The 15,187-nt window shown below is 42.4% G+C and overlaps 1 protein-coding gene and 1 long non-coding RNA gene across 3 annotated transcripts in view; one reads left to right on the top strand and one right to left on the bottom strand.

Moving 5' to 3' along the window:
- The window catches only part of doc2b (double C2-like domains, beta), a 245,734-nt gene that overhangs the window by 139,202 nt on the left and 91,345 nt on the right, over nt 1-15,187 (bottom strand). The gene's annotated exons all lie outside the window — the stretch shown is intronic.
- Nucleotides 149-15,187, top strand: part of LOC126383932 (uncharacterized) — a 30,094-nt gene continuing 15,055 nt past the window's right edge. The window contains exons 1-2 of the long non-coding RNA XR_007569203.1: nt 149-277; nt 4,388-4,487. This is a non-coding gene — a long non-coding RNA (uncharacterized LOC126383932). The remainder of the gene's footprint in view (nt 278-4,387; nt 4,488-15,187) is intronic.

Here is a 15,187-nt window from a genome sequence, read left to right as displayed (position 1 = left end):
GCTAGAGAATCCCTCCATTTTCTAAATAGGCTTTTATTCTGAAACATTTGTCAGAACTTCCTGTGGAAGATACAGTAGCTTGACAGTTTACGTATTGCGCTTCAAATGTAGCTCCTCCCATCTGCTGACGCTTTTAGGTGACTACAACAACATGTCGGCTGGCACATGAACAGACACAGTTCTGGCAGTGATTCAATTAATAGTGAAAGTAATAAAAAAGGACAAGAATAACCCGATGACATCACACACGCCATGAAAGACGACATACGGATATATGGTGAGTACCAGCGTGTAGCGTGTACCAGGCATAATGCAAGTCCTGAGTCTGAAATATGTCTGTCAGCGAGTCCTACTCCACCTATTTAGACTCCACCATAGACAACGGCAGCATTTCTCCGACCACATAGCGAGCCACAAGCTCCATGGCTTCTGTCAGACTGATAGGTTTAACGTTATCTCCGTTATTAGAACCAAATGACAGCCGTTGCTGTTTTGGAGCTGAAGGACCAGCTTTCTAAAAGTAACGGAAGTAACTGATGTCTTGTTTGAAAATGTACTTACGTATTTGATTACTCAAACAGCAAACTAACGCGTTAGGTTACTCGTTACTGCAAAAAGTAATCAAAGTACTCTAACGTGTTACTTTGTAACGCGTTATACCCAACTCTGGTAAGGAGGTAATGGGGTGGTTGGCAGCAATAAAGAGGTGCAGCAAGCGGTCTTTGGTGTGCCTTGTGTTTTGCAACCTGCACAACACTTTCTTTGTGATCTGGGCCTTAAGCTGCATTTTGTTCTCACGCAGCACAAACCTAAAAACGTTCAATTTTTACACTGTCTTCTCCACCCTGTAATAATTATAATAATGAGAACAGAATTTGAAAAAAAAAAAATTGCAAATCACCTATTAATAAATTTTACCTTTTTATATCTTTACTCTTCTATTGTAACTGTATTCTTTATTATTTCTTATATTTTATTGCTCTGTAAAGTACCCTCATATAAAATGTGCTGTACATATAAAGCTGCTTTGCCTAAATAAAGTAAGAATTTCACTGATAAAAATATTCATCAGAAAATTCAGCGGGCTGCAGAGTCAGACCACTGATTATGAGACAAGGCATGACAAAGCAGAAAGCAACAGATTATATAAATAGCAATATTTTCTTTGCATCATAGACTGTTTGACTGAAGATCTCATGTCGGTTTTTAAGTACTGCTGCGGTACATTATTTTTTTTCTTTCTGAGAGCCGTGCCTTTTCTTTGATTAGAAATTTTAATTCTCCAATTATAGGTTTAATCGTCTCCCTAGCAACCTTTCTCTGCTTGACGTGTGCCACTCTGAATTGTTTAACTGGCAGGCTGAAAGTGAGACCCACTTCACCCCTGCTAATAATTAACCAGCTTTTCGTTAAGCTCAGAGGCTACTACACGTTACTGAAGTACTACAGTGCTTAGTAGTGAACTGAAACAATTTATGGCATGATCTCATCCTTTGTCCTTTCAAAATGCCAAGAGACAAAGGACTCTCATTTCCTGGTTTAATGAAATGTTGTCAGAGAGAAAATATTTCAACAACCACAACATAAAAAAAGACGTGTGTGGGCTTTGAAAGGCCTCGCAGATTCTAAAGCATTGTGTTGTTTGTATTAACACCCACTTTTTGCTTCATTAGCACTTTGATATTCACAAGAACAGTGACAACATTAGTTTTATGGATTTGTAATTGTATTTCTGGCTATTGTAACAACCTCCTCCATGCTTTACCTTCTCTTAAGAACTTAATTTTAATGTGGGATGTTTCTGTATCAGTAGTTTTTATTTTAGTTGGTTTTTACTTTGGTTGAGAAATATCTCAACAACTATTGGACTGATTGTCATGAAATGTTGTACAGACATTCATGCTGTTTAGAGGATGAATTCCACTGACTTTGATGTTTTTCTCAGTGGCACAACCACTGGTTGACTTATGTGGTTCAGGGTGGAATATCTCAACAGCTGTTAGATAATTAAATCATTCATTCATACATTTTCTGTTACCGCTTATCCTGTTAGGCGGGCTGGAGCCTATCCCAGCTGACACTGGGCGAGAGGCAGAGTACACCGTGAACAGGTCGCCAGACTATCACAGGGCTGACACATAGAGACAGACAACCATTCACACTCACATTCACACCAACGGCCAATTTAGGGTGCTTTCACACCAGCCCTGTTTGGTTTAGTTCAACCAAACCCAAGTTCATTTGCCCCCTAAATGCGGTTCGTTTGGGCAGGTGTGAACACAGCAATCGCACTCAGGTGTACACCAAAACAACCGGACCAAGAACTTTTTGAAGATATGGTCTCGGTTTGGTTACAAATGAACCTTCCAGGTCATATGTAGATGTGAAAGTCTACTGACCAAACGGCGATATTAGACCAGGATGAGAAGTTGTTGGACGAGCAGGCTATTGCGTCAGATTAGGTTTCAGGTGATCATTAAATTAATCCAACCTAGAATTTTTGCTTTCTGTACACACAAACATGAGAAGGTTGGGAGTGAGAACATGTTGGAAAAATGTAAGCAAGCAGAGATGAGCTGTGCTGGTGTAACATCAATATGTTTGAACGAGTGTTGCCATTTTGTCCATCAGAATTTGAAGATAAAGGGTGTTTGTATGCTGATCTGAATACTTAGAAGCTTCATAAACCACAAAAAGATGCATAACAAAGTGGTGGGGCCCTGTTCATATCTGCGCCCAGGGGCCCACTGTCTAATAATACACCCATGACTACTATCACCTCTAAATGTCTTTGTTACTAGAATGTAAACGTGTTGTTTTGGGGCATTTGCTGAAACAACTGATGCTGTTCCTCTTGGGTAGACAGTTTCCCATATAACCACAGAAATGTTCTGAAGTGTTGAGGTAAAACTGTGACAGGAGAAAGCTCAGCTGTGTAACAGGTGTTTGAAGCGACGGATGCACCACTGGGACCAGCAGTGTAGAGGAGGTTAGCACAGGGCCAGGCAGGAGCTCTAATCCAGAAAAGGGCAAGGCTTTGGTGTCTCGCTCAAGGAAAGTTTGACAGCTGTGAGGAATAAATTGATTTTGGACAGGAGCTTTGGTCTCTGAGTTACAGTTTCCAAACTGATTACTCAGGTGCATACCGTAAGTAATGTCCCTTTTAACGATTTTTAAGTTAAGAGTTTGAAAATGAATAGAGAATTCTTCTAATGTAACAGTTTGATTGCAGCAGAGGGAGTTACAGATTTTGTAGTGCATGTAGAGTGGAATAAAGAAAGCCATTGCATTACTGTTTAATGAACCCAAAGTCTTCTACACCCCAAACCGATGAGTTACAGGATGGTCGATTTAAAAACCAGCCACCACGCTGCGGCCTAAAACTAGGATCTTCATCAACCTTAGTACCTCTTAAACAGACTTGGTATCAGTAGTTGGTTAGCCTCCAAAAGCATTAAATTCTACAAGTTTGGAAACAAGTCTATGTTTGTGATTAGAGTCATCCTGAGTCTCCTGAACAGCAGTGAATCAATGCTCCTTTAGAGAAAGCTGAACTCATCAACAGTGAGTGAACCTCTTCGCCACCTCCACCCCCAACTCACACTAAGACCAAGAAGACATTTAGTTTGCTGCCCAGTCTGATGACGTTGTAGTGCATGATTAATGGCTATTGTTTTACAGAGTTTAACAATCACTCTGTAGGCTGCAGTCACAGTTTGCAGATCCATTTGCTCTGAACAAGTTTTATCCAGAGTGTCCTGGAAAACTGATTGTGTGCTGGCCTCTAATGTGGCAGATTTTGTTTGCCATCAGTCCATGTCTAGTTCTACCCAACTTCTTTTAGCCAGTTTTGGTTAGTGGACTTTCACATCCACATATAATGCACTAGGTATCCTCCTGCATCTGTTGATGACATTCTGAGATGCCGTGCCAATTAACGCCTGTTATAAACATACTGTCTTTTCAAAAATTGCTTCCTTTTTCACAGCTAATGTGCAGTTTTTGCTTGTTTGATGCATACAGTCTTTTTCAAAATAAACTTACAACATTGGTAAACACCTCGTATTTACATTGATTACCTTGTGCAACAAAAGCATGTGGATAAAAATGTATCATGGTTTGGCTCGACATTCATATGGGAAGCTAACAGTGTGCTCCCAGGTAAAGGTCTGCAGTTTGTTGGACCCATCCACCACCCCCTCCTACCTGTCCTGCAGTGACTTTCAAGCTCCTATTACGTTGTGAACCTTGGGAACTACTGATATGTGCAGCACTTTGGTCCAGTTGAAAATATCTTAACTGCTGTGCAGATTTCCTCGAAATTTGGCATCAATAATGGTGCTCTATGGAGGATTAGTCTTTCACTGACCCTGTAACCTTTCCTCAGGTCACACGAAGTCCCCAAGGCACTGCTGTGTAATATCCAAAGCATACCCATACTCCTCAGAGGATCCATCTACCTTTGTGCACAAGATAACAACAACAAGGTAAAATAATCTAATATGGATATTTATATAAAATCTGCTGAGCATGTTCATGCTCCTAAGAGGAAGAATCAGAGGAAAACCAACTGTATCGTTTGCTGTGTCGTTTTCACATTGTTGCTGGACACTGTGATGTTATTTCTTTCCGGGCTGGCAACTGAGGGGCAGGATTGATTCTGGCTCTGGCACAGGGCAGTGATGTCCCTGTTCTTGACCTACAAAGCTCTAATTTGTCAATTGTTTCACTAATTGGGGAAACAGCAGTCAATGAGCACAACATCAGACTGAGTTGAATTGCTGACAAAAGTAGAGATGTGGGCAGCGATTCAGAGGCCTGGAAACTGGCTGCGTCTGTCTGTCTCTGTCTGTCTTCTGTCCAGCAAGGTTTTATCGGAACATTTATAATGTCTTAATGTAGTTGTTGTAATGTCCAGAACTGTTATGACAACGTGTTGTCATTCTAATGCAGATAATCATGTCTCTGAGGCAATGAGGGTTTTCTTAATATGTGTTATTGTGTATTTTCAATGTAACTTAGCTGCAGCATTCTCCTCTGAAAGAATCTACAAAGCATCTCCTCTGTTTCTCTGCTAATGGTTAATTAGGCAGATTGAATTAGCGTATGTTTTTCCCAGTAACACAGGAAACCAAAAAGGATTTTTTAAAAGGAACAAGACATACTGTAGTTTGTCCTGCCATCAACTGCTTCACAACATTAATATTTAATTTACTGTAACACTGCCTGCGTTCGTCTCTGTATTCAGGGCAACAGTAGGATTCTATGAGACAGTTTGTGGTGGAGCTGCTTATACTGTAACACTATTTTGCACTGCAGATGCATGAGCCATCTGGATAGCTGTGGGGTACAGCCCAGTGAGATGCAACAGTGCTGTGAACTACAGGAGTATGATAAAGTGGAGTCAATTTTCCTACAGCGGAGTCATATTTCAATCTTGCTGTGTATCCTCATTTCTGTGACCTTCAGAAAAAAAAGGTGATTTAATTTCGAGTGGCTACTGACAGCATTGACAGCAATGTTGATTGGATATTCAGCAAAGAATCGTACATTACATAACTCTTGGTAAGGAAAGGAAGAATTGAACGTTATAATTATTTGTGCCCAGGTTTTTCTGCAGAAGGTGCAGAGTTACTCTTAAACTGTATTTTCCTCTACTTCTTATTTTCCATGAGAGAGACATGTGAGAGCATCATACGGGGCAGACTGGACATCGGGAAGTTCGGGAAGACTCCTGAATGGTTGGTCTATTTTAACCAGTGTCATAGAGTTTTATATTTCTCAATTTTTAATATCAATAGTCAATGTATGGTCCTCGGCCATCCGGAGGGCCGCTGCTCATTAGCGTCGAAAGGGGTCAGTTGAGGTGGTTCAGGCATCTGATCAGAATGCCTCCTGGGTGCCTCCTGTTAGAGGTGTTCCAGGCGTGGTAGTAGGAGATGGAAGGATGCCCCGGGTTAGACCTAGGACATGCCAGAGGGATAACATATCTCATCTGGCCTGGGAACACCTTGGGGTCCCCCAGGAGGAGCTGGAAAGCATTGCTGGGGAGAGGGACGTCTGGAGTGCTTTCCCTGGCCTGCTGCCCCCGCAACCAGGCCCCAGATAAGCGCATGAAAGTAGATGGACAGACGGATAGTCTTCGGCCATTGCTTGAGCCAGTTTGGACCTCTCAGCCAGACACCACAGAGTGAAGGCTCCCTGTCAGATGGGCCAGTCTTATACTTTCACTACTGAGGGGGAATACAAGTGGTCCCTCCTAATATGGACTGATCCTCGCTTTTGTTTGAATCTGATTTCCATCTAAAGTTTATTGTGGTAAACTTGTTTAGAAGAACAAATGGACACAAGCCGCAGCTACATGCACCAAATTAGCAGATCTTTTCTGTGGTGGAAGGGCCAAGGTTGCTGTCACCAGGTCACGGATGTCTGTTGGACTTGCTGATGATGTGAGGTAAGGACTCATTTTTGCTCAACAGTAAATATGGAGACGAACAGAGCTTTCTGTCCGTACTCGGCGGTCATTTTGTCTGTATTTGCGCATGTTTTCTGAGAGCTTATAGATTCAAACAAAACGAATAGGAATGAACGGAGCCCCACCGCCAATGCTGTTTCCAGGTCTCTTAATGCATCCACGGGCAGAACAGAACGAATTGGTTATATAGTGAAAAGCATTCTCCGTCCAGTTTTGGGATGTATAGTATCCATTTAATGGTACAATATTACGACCTCCTCCACTGTCACCTCATTTGTTGTTGTGTGAAAGTTTGGATTCTGCCCTCTAGTGCCATCTGTTGGCTGCCATCATAAAGGAAAAATAGAAGTTTGGGAGCAGTGACAGTAACAGTGAAATGCATGCATCTATTTTTGTGCATACAGGGAGTATAAATGAGCCTTAAAGGGATAGTGCGCCCAAAATGAAAATTCAGCCATTATCTACTCACCCATATGCCGACGGAGGCCCTGGTGAAGTTTTAGAGTCCTCACATCCCTTGCGGAGATCGGCGGGTGGAGCGGCTAGCACACCTAATGGTTGATGGCGCCCCAGACTAACGTCCAAGAACACAAAATTGAATCCACAAAGTATCACCATACTGCGCATCCATAGTGATCCAAGTGTGCTGCAGCCGCGACATAAAAAGTTGTTTCGAAAAACGTCATATGAACTCTGTTTTTAGCCTCACTGTAGCCTGTAGCTCTGACTGCTTCTCTGTGCTCCGCGTTCACGTGTGCGCGCCTGCGCAAGACCAGCGAAAGCATGAGCTTTGCTCACCCGTGTTTACATCACGTGACACTTGCACCGCAGGGAGAGACAATGTAACCACAGAGCTAAAAGATAATTTGCGCTATGGTCTTTTAGCAAAGGACAGCCCAACATGTCTGAAGACTTTGAAACTGAGGAGGAACAGCATTTCTTTGTTGAGCCGTATTTGTTTGAGCCTGAGTATACGCACGGAACTCAGGCTACTGGACGAAGAAGCTGCCGCAGCTCATGAGCCTCAGCCAGCCGCAGAATACCGGAGTCGAGCACTGGAAACCTGGTGGTGTAGTTGTTTCAAATGCAAAGCAATGCCATCGGATGAGGAAAGTCTTTGCTGCTCAGACTGGGAATTGGCGATGCCAGCACTTGAGAATCTGGACATCAGTACTGACGAGACTGCTGCTCTTCAGAGATCACCGATCACCCTGAGCGCGCGTACACGTGAGCGCGGAGCACAGAGAAGCAGTCAGAGCTACAGGCTACAGTGAGGCTAAAAACAGAGTTCATATGACGTTTTTCGAAACAACTTTTTATGTCGCGGCTGCAGCACACTTGGATCACTATGGATGAGCAGTATGGAGGTACTCTGTGGAATCAATTTTGTGTTCTTGGATGTTAGTCTGGGGCGCCATCTACCATTAGGTATGCTAGCCGCTCCACCCGCCGATCTCAGCAAGGGATGTGAGGACTCTAAAACTTCACCAGGGCCTCCATCGGCATATGGGTGAGTAGATAATGGCTGAATTTTCATTTTTGGGTGCACTGTCCCTTTAGGACAGTCTCCATTTGTTTGGGGAGTTTGAGAAGTCCATATCTTGGTGGTTGTTTGTTTCTGTCTCCAAATATTTGCTTAGATTTTGATGGTAAGCTGCTTGTTTTTATCTCCTAACACACACATATACACACTTTTTATTTGCTCTGTTTTCATGGGGCTGCATTGTAGGTTTTGATTTTTGAAAAACATTGGGTATCGAAGTGTGCATGTGTGTGTGAGCATCTGTAACTATTTTAGCACTTTATTGACTGACTGTACATGTGTGGGTGTAGAAGTTAGCAGTAGTTGGCAGTATACTGTGACTTATAGGCTTGCCTGGCCCTTGTTTGGATTCAGTGCAGTGGTGACGTGCTTATACAAACAGTGGAGACCGGTGTCAGCAAGATATCCGAAAGTATATTTGGTATATTTCTATCTATAAAGCAATATTGGGCAAACTTCCGGCCTACCTCTGCAACCTTCTGTGTGTCAGCTCTGGTAGTTACCAGCAACGCTCTTCCAGGTAGTTGCTTTTCAATGTACCCCGGGTTTTAACAGATCTGGGGAAAACTGCATTTTCCTATGCACCATGGGCATGGAACAATCTCCAAAAAGATCTAAAATTAGAAACACTTATATCCATCAATGAATTTAAGGGCATCATAAAGAATGTGGTAACTGAGGCAGGGTAGTAAACAGTAAAACAGCACGGAGGCCAGTGAAAACGTTGCAATAATTACATTCTCTTTTTGGGAACTGCCCATCGGTCCGACAGCCCATTGGTTTGACATCCCATTGTTCCGACCATATTAAACCCATTGTTCCGAAGTCCCGTTGTTCCGAAATCTTCATGATGCCCTGTGGTTAAGGTCTGGTTAGGTTTAGGCACAAAAACCACTTGGTTAGGGTCAGGAAAAGATCATGGTGTGGGTTAAAATGAAAAAGAAAGTGACAAACACATAAGCTGTGAGCCTGCTCCGCCTCAAGCCTTTCCCAGCTGACCCAGAGCCGGTCGCGGCGCACCATACGCCCGCTGCGAGCTGTTCAGCACTGCGGACAGTTGGACTAATGGGATGTCGAACCAATGGGCTGTCGGACCAATGACATGGACCCCTTTTTTCTCTTCTCTTTCAAACTCGTTGCCATCTAAATAAGAATCGATGTTCGAGTGCTGCTTGGACGGAGACAGGAGGTATTTTTTGGCAGCCTGTCATTGCAGTGTAGTATATTTCAAGCAAGATAAGACAAAGAAACTGAAATAATGGCACAATGGAACAAATCGATAATATTGTGAAAGGAATTCTCTGTCCATGTTGGAATGTACAATATAATGGCTGCAGAGACCACTGCCATCTATATCACTGCCACCATTTGAAGGTACATAAACTAGTAAAGCAGCATAGAAGCCAGTGAAAATACTGCAGTGGTTACTTCTTTTTTATATCTCTTACTTATTCAGCCTTTCTTTTGAACTCATTGTCAACTAAATTTGGATTGATGTTGGAGTGCTGCTCAGATGGAGACAGTATTTTGTGGCAGCCTGTTATTGCAATGCACTGGTAAAAGGGCCTAAATTAGCATGTCCACCTGGTCGTTGTATTTCCATCACTGCCGATTGGAGCCGATTGGAGCTGGAGCCGATAAATACCTGTGACAATTGCAGAGTCATATGACCTGGATGTGTATGCCGATTGTAACCTTTCCCATTAAATAAAAGAGCCAGATGTTAGTAGTTGTAAGTGGGTGTTGTGTACATTGGGAAAGGTCCTTTAATGTTTAAAATACTGCCGAAAAATGTCCTGCTTGAGCCCTTCGGGCGCTCACATAAAAGCTCTTGCCATGTCAAGGTCCTGGGCTGTATTTCAGCCCCAGTCTGCCTCTGGCATCAGCAGAATAATTCAGAGTGCAGTATGGCATGTTGAATCAGTAAGATGTTGAAACACTGAAAAACATCGTCTGAAGCTTCAGAGAAAATTCTGTTGTTGAAAACAGGAGATAAATTAGGTGATTGTTTCACAGGGAATTAAAGATGACAAGCGAGTTGAGAAAGTGTTTAAATGTTTACAGTGTCATCATGTATTGTTCAAAATATGTTGCTCCCGCTCTGTATAATGATTTATGCTGCTGAGGGAACTGTTGTCACAGTTATTGCTTGAAAGCAACGTTTTGTAGCCGACGTATCGACCAATTTCTTTGAAACAATTGATGGAGGCTTCGGATTGACGTGACCATCCAAACGGACGGACGTTTGCTTTGCAGGACATTGATTAAAAAGTCTACTGTAAAATATGGATCAAAGTTTAACACTTTTGAAACCAGGCATTCAAAAAAAACAGGTAAAGATGCTGAAGCCTGGAAGGCTTGAGACCTTTGGATTTCATGGGACATTCCTTGTGTATTCATTGACTTTTGCTCCAGAGTTGTTACAAGAAAACAACAGTTGTATTTTTTCTCTCCATTTAGACTGTTTATATGGCAGAATTTATACTTCTGCGTTGAATTAAAATAGCAGTCTCATGCGTGATTTATCCTTCAGGGATTTATACTTCGGGATTTAGCTGGCTTCATATGAGCAGAGGAAATCTCCACTCGTCCCTAAGCTAATTTATACAATGTAAAATGCCATAGGCTGGCGCTTATAATGTTAGCATGTTATATTTGTGGGGAAAATGTGTCCAGATAAAGACAAGTGCTTCGTCTGTGAATGCTGAGTTATCATGAAGCCAGTTTTTGTACTTGTGTTTGAAAATGTGTCTATCAAGCGGTGTTTAATGTGTTGTAAATCACCGAAACTTTACAGCACTTCACAGAAACCTCCGCCACCAACTAGTGTTTGGAGGTGTAACTGCAGAGTGACACAGACACACCACCGCACAAGTGTAAATGCTCAGGCATAGGCGACGTGCGTAGGCGACGTGCGTAGGCGACGTGCGTAGGCTCTGCTGCACGAGTATAAATCCTGCTTAAGGCTATAATGAGCAGCACGGTGGGTTCAGTCCTTTGGAAAGCTCCATTTCCTCCATCACTACCCACCAGCCTGTAAACTTACAGATGGTAGTAGTGTCCATAGCTCAGAGTGCTTGTGTGGGCTAATGTCAAGGCACATTAACCTGAGCAAATTCTTGTCTCGCAGCAAAAATGGCAGACAATATAAAGGCGGGTAGTCCTGAGTCACACATGGCTCCACGTTATTCTGTGCATTAAGTGACTTTTTACAGATTTGCTCTCCAAAAAGCACTGAGAGGGCTATAGAAAAACTGGTAAAGCGGGGAAACAGCCTCTGGACTCCACTGCCGTTAAGAGTTAGGAGGGAGAAAAAGGGCTTAATTTGGGCATTCACACATTTTGTGCTTGATGTGATGGCACGGCCGAGCAGCTTGTTGCACGTGTCAGAGCGCTTTGTATAGTAATGGGCCGCTCTCTCGGTCATAATAGTGTTAAAAGAGCTGATGAAGGAGACACAGCTGACGGGGACAGGATTTTTTTTTTTTTTTTTTTGAGTGATGACTGCTGTCAAAGTGGCCTCCACAATGCTCAGTTAAGAGAAGCACCACGTTAGCTCCATCACTTCCCTCCAGGCTAAACTGCAGAGGCAATTCCCACTGAGTGAGGCTGACCGGGCAGTCACCTCCCAGCTGACAGCCAGGCTCATGATCTGAGCAAGACTGGATACACACACTAGAAACACACACATTCAAAGATATTAAATGATCCAATGCAACTTTTTAATGGCAGCTGAGAAAAACTGCATAAATTGACTGCAAAGAAAGGCATCTTGCAAAACTGGGTTAAACACGTTGTGGTTTTCTCACACCGCTGTTCAGGAAATTAATGGAAATGGATAACAGATAAATCAAATTTATGGATCACTGATCACATGTGCAAAATTCAGTCAGGGTGTTTTTATTGTGTGTGATAAAAACATTTTTTAAATACTTTATACTTTAATTTACTTTAATAAATTGTAGTTTTTCGACTCATCTAATGTAGAGTAGCTAGTGTTAAAAGTCCACTGTGCAGGATTTAGGGGGATATATCGGCAGAAATAGAGTAAAATATAATCAGTATGTTTTCTTTAGTGTATAATGACCTGAAAATAGAAATTGTTGTGTTCTCCTTACATTAGAATGAGCTGTTTATATCTATATAGGGAAAGGGGACCCCTTTTGACGCTGCTTCTTTGTGTTGAAAGGGGTCAGCTGAGGGGTGTCGGGCATCTGATCAGGATGCCTCCTGGGCACCTCCAGTTAGAGGGGCACGTCCCACTGGTAGGAGGCAGACCCAGAACACCCTGCAGGGATTACATATCTCATTTGGCCTGGGAACGCCTTGGGGTACCTCAGGAGGAGCTGAAAGGGTTGCTGGGGAGAGGGACGTCTGGGGTGCTTTGCTTGGCCTGCTGCCCCCACAACTTGGTTCTAGATAAGCGGATGGATGGATGGATGGTTGCTAAGTAGGTAACTGTATGTTAAGTACAAATGTGATGCCACCCACCCAAGTTTTCTAAACCTTACATACATTACTTAACTTTACATTAAGTATGTAATGTGACAACGCCATTCGTGGGGTACTAATTTATAAGATATTATACAAACTGGTTTATGAGGATAGGCTGATATGTTTAACATAATGCCAAGAGTGAGTCTATTAGGGCTTCCCCCGACTAAGATGTTTCTTAGTCGACTAGTAGTCGCCATTTAGGGCCATTAGTCGACTAGTCACCCGCATGTTTACGGTATTAATTTAATTATTAAATGATATATTTAGGGCGGGGCAGCACAATGGTTTGAGTTGAAGGTTTGAGAAAGAATAGTGTCAGTAACATTGTTAACACTGTGCTACATTACAGAGAAATACAAAAGCGTACTAATGAACCTTCATTAATATAGGCCTATATTTTATCTACAAGTGCACGTCACACACTGAGCGAGCCGCCTGTTAATGACGCTGTGGGCTAATGGGCATGTAGCTACTTCCATGTTTCAGATGATTCGTCATGTTTGTAGTCAACCAATGAAGATGAGTTTACATATCACCTTGGGTTCGTCCTTCACCTTCTCAAAATGATCCCACACTTTGGATTTCCTGCCCGACATGTTATTAACTAGCCTGTGGAATAACCGCACGTACCAGCCCTGGAAATTAACGTGACTTCTGTCTGACTGCTGAGTGTGGAAACTTCCTGTGTCTGTCCTTTCAAATTAAACTCCCACATGGTCCAGTCCTATAGGTTTTGATTTATTTTGACAAGGTGCAGCTCCTAAAAGAGTTACGTGTTTGTCTTTTCTGTTTTGTTGTTTTTCTGCAACTAAGCGACAAATGAAATCTTGCTAATTAATGACCATATTAGTTGACTAAGGTTTGGTCAACCACAGCTCCTAATAGAGTTTCTCATTTGTTTTTTGTTTTGTTTTTCTGCGACTAAGAGACCAGTGAAATCTTGCCGACTAATGACTTTTCTGGTTGACTAATGTTTAGTTATGAGGGGACAGCCCCAGAGTCTACATACTTACATTGTTACTTCCTGTGACAGAAATAATATGGGCACAATAGAATTTTAATTAGAGAAAAGTGTATTTTCTTTTACCAGATAAGATAGGACTAATGTTTTTATTGGGGCCTGATAGAGTGCTGTACAGCTTAATCATCCTACAGCCTTAATGGTCCACTGGCATTACTGACTCATCAATTCACAGTACCCAGATTAGTATCATGATCTCTTGCTTGAATCTAGATGACATAACAAGACCAGTATGTGTAAACTGCTAGTGTGCATGTTGTTTCATCTTCCCAAAATCTGACCACCAACAGAAAGTCCCACCCTGTATTACTGTAGTCGAAGGGACAAATTGTGTCAAGGGACAAAAGGTGTTAATTTGTCTCCTTACGCGGTGCTTGAATGAACAATTAGATTGCATGCTTTGCTCCAGCATCCCATTATGTTCCTCTCATTAGAGTGGAAAATCCTCATGGGGGACGACAGGTTCTGTAAAAGACGTAATTTGTTTTTGCTTTTAACCACAGAGCTGATTTAATGTCTGATGAGGGAAAAAGTGGGTTTTTGACCTCGGCTGTCATGAGATTTGAAAGTGCTGAACACTCGGATATCTGCGCACTTGACGATGTAATCTGCTTTTGACATCAGGGGTTACTTTATGAAACATGATAGAAACGTCCCCACTTTGCCACCACAGCTTCCACCTACAGGGGAAATGATTAGATTTTGGAGCTCATGACTGCACACATTTGCATGTTAATGAGAAATAAAACGTACCAAACGCTGGAACATCCTAATGCTTTTCAGATAGAGTTCACATTAATTTAGAGCTACCCGTGTGTTCTGTGAAGACAAGTATTTTGACATGGGAACATTTACTTTTTAGTAGTTTAATGACAACATCAGAGCAGCCGGTAATGTTTAATATATCTCAATTATGGCAGCACATTAGGTACCTCTTATTTAATATTGTAGGCAGGTGGTGCGATCAACAAAGGCCCTTTTAGACAAACTGAACAGGCTCCTGAGTCAACAGACATAAAGGTGTTGTCTAAATACTTTGATCTTTATTAAATGCATGTCTTATGCCTCCCTCTCAAGAGAGCAGTTAAAAGAAAGAGCTCAGATTTTTTTAAAGTGGGGTTATATTGGTAACTTTCCCATGGACAGTAAATTACAACAGTAGATGTCAGTCGGCACACCCCGAGTTTGGAAAAGCAGGCTGGGGTCAGACATGGAAGCTGAGCAATCTACTGCTGTGGAGGGGTCAGCAACTACATCAAAATGTATTTTAGCCACCCCAAAAAAAGTCCCACCAGGCCACTTTATTCGGTACACCTTGTTATTATCGGGTTGGACCACCTTTTTCCTTTAGACCTGCCTTGATTTTTGGTGGCATCAATTTAACAAGGTGCTGGAAACATTCCTCAGAGATTTTGGTCCATATTGACATGATGACATCACACAGTTGCTGCAGATCTGTCAGCTGCACATCCATGATGAGAATCTCCCGTTCCACCACATCCCAAAGGTGCTCTATTGGATTGAGATCTGGTGACTGTGGAGGCCATTGGAATACAGTGAACTCACTGTCATGTTCAAGAAACCAGTTTGAGATGATCTGAGCTTTGTGACATGGTGCGTTATCCTGCTGGAAGTAGCCATCAGAAGATGG

Source organism: Epinephelus moara, chromosome 3, assembly GCF_006386435.1.
Source record: "Epinephelus moara isolate mb chromosome 3, YSFRI_EMoa_1.0, whole genome shotgun sequence".
In the NCBI taxonomy this organism is placed as follows: Eukaryota; Metazoa; Chordata; class Actinopteri; order Perciformes; family Serranidae; genus Epinephelus; species Epinephelus moara.
This window is presented reverse-complemented; position numbering and strand designations above follow the sequence as displayed.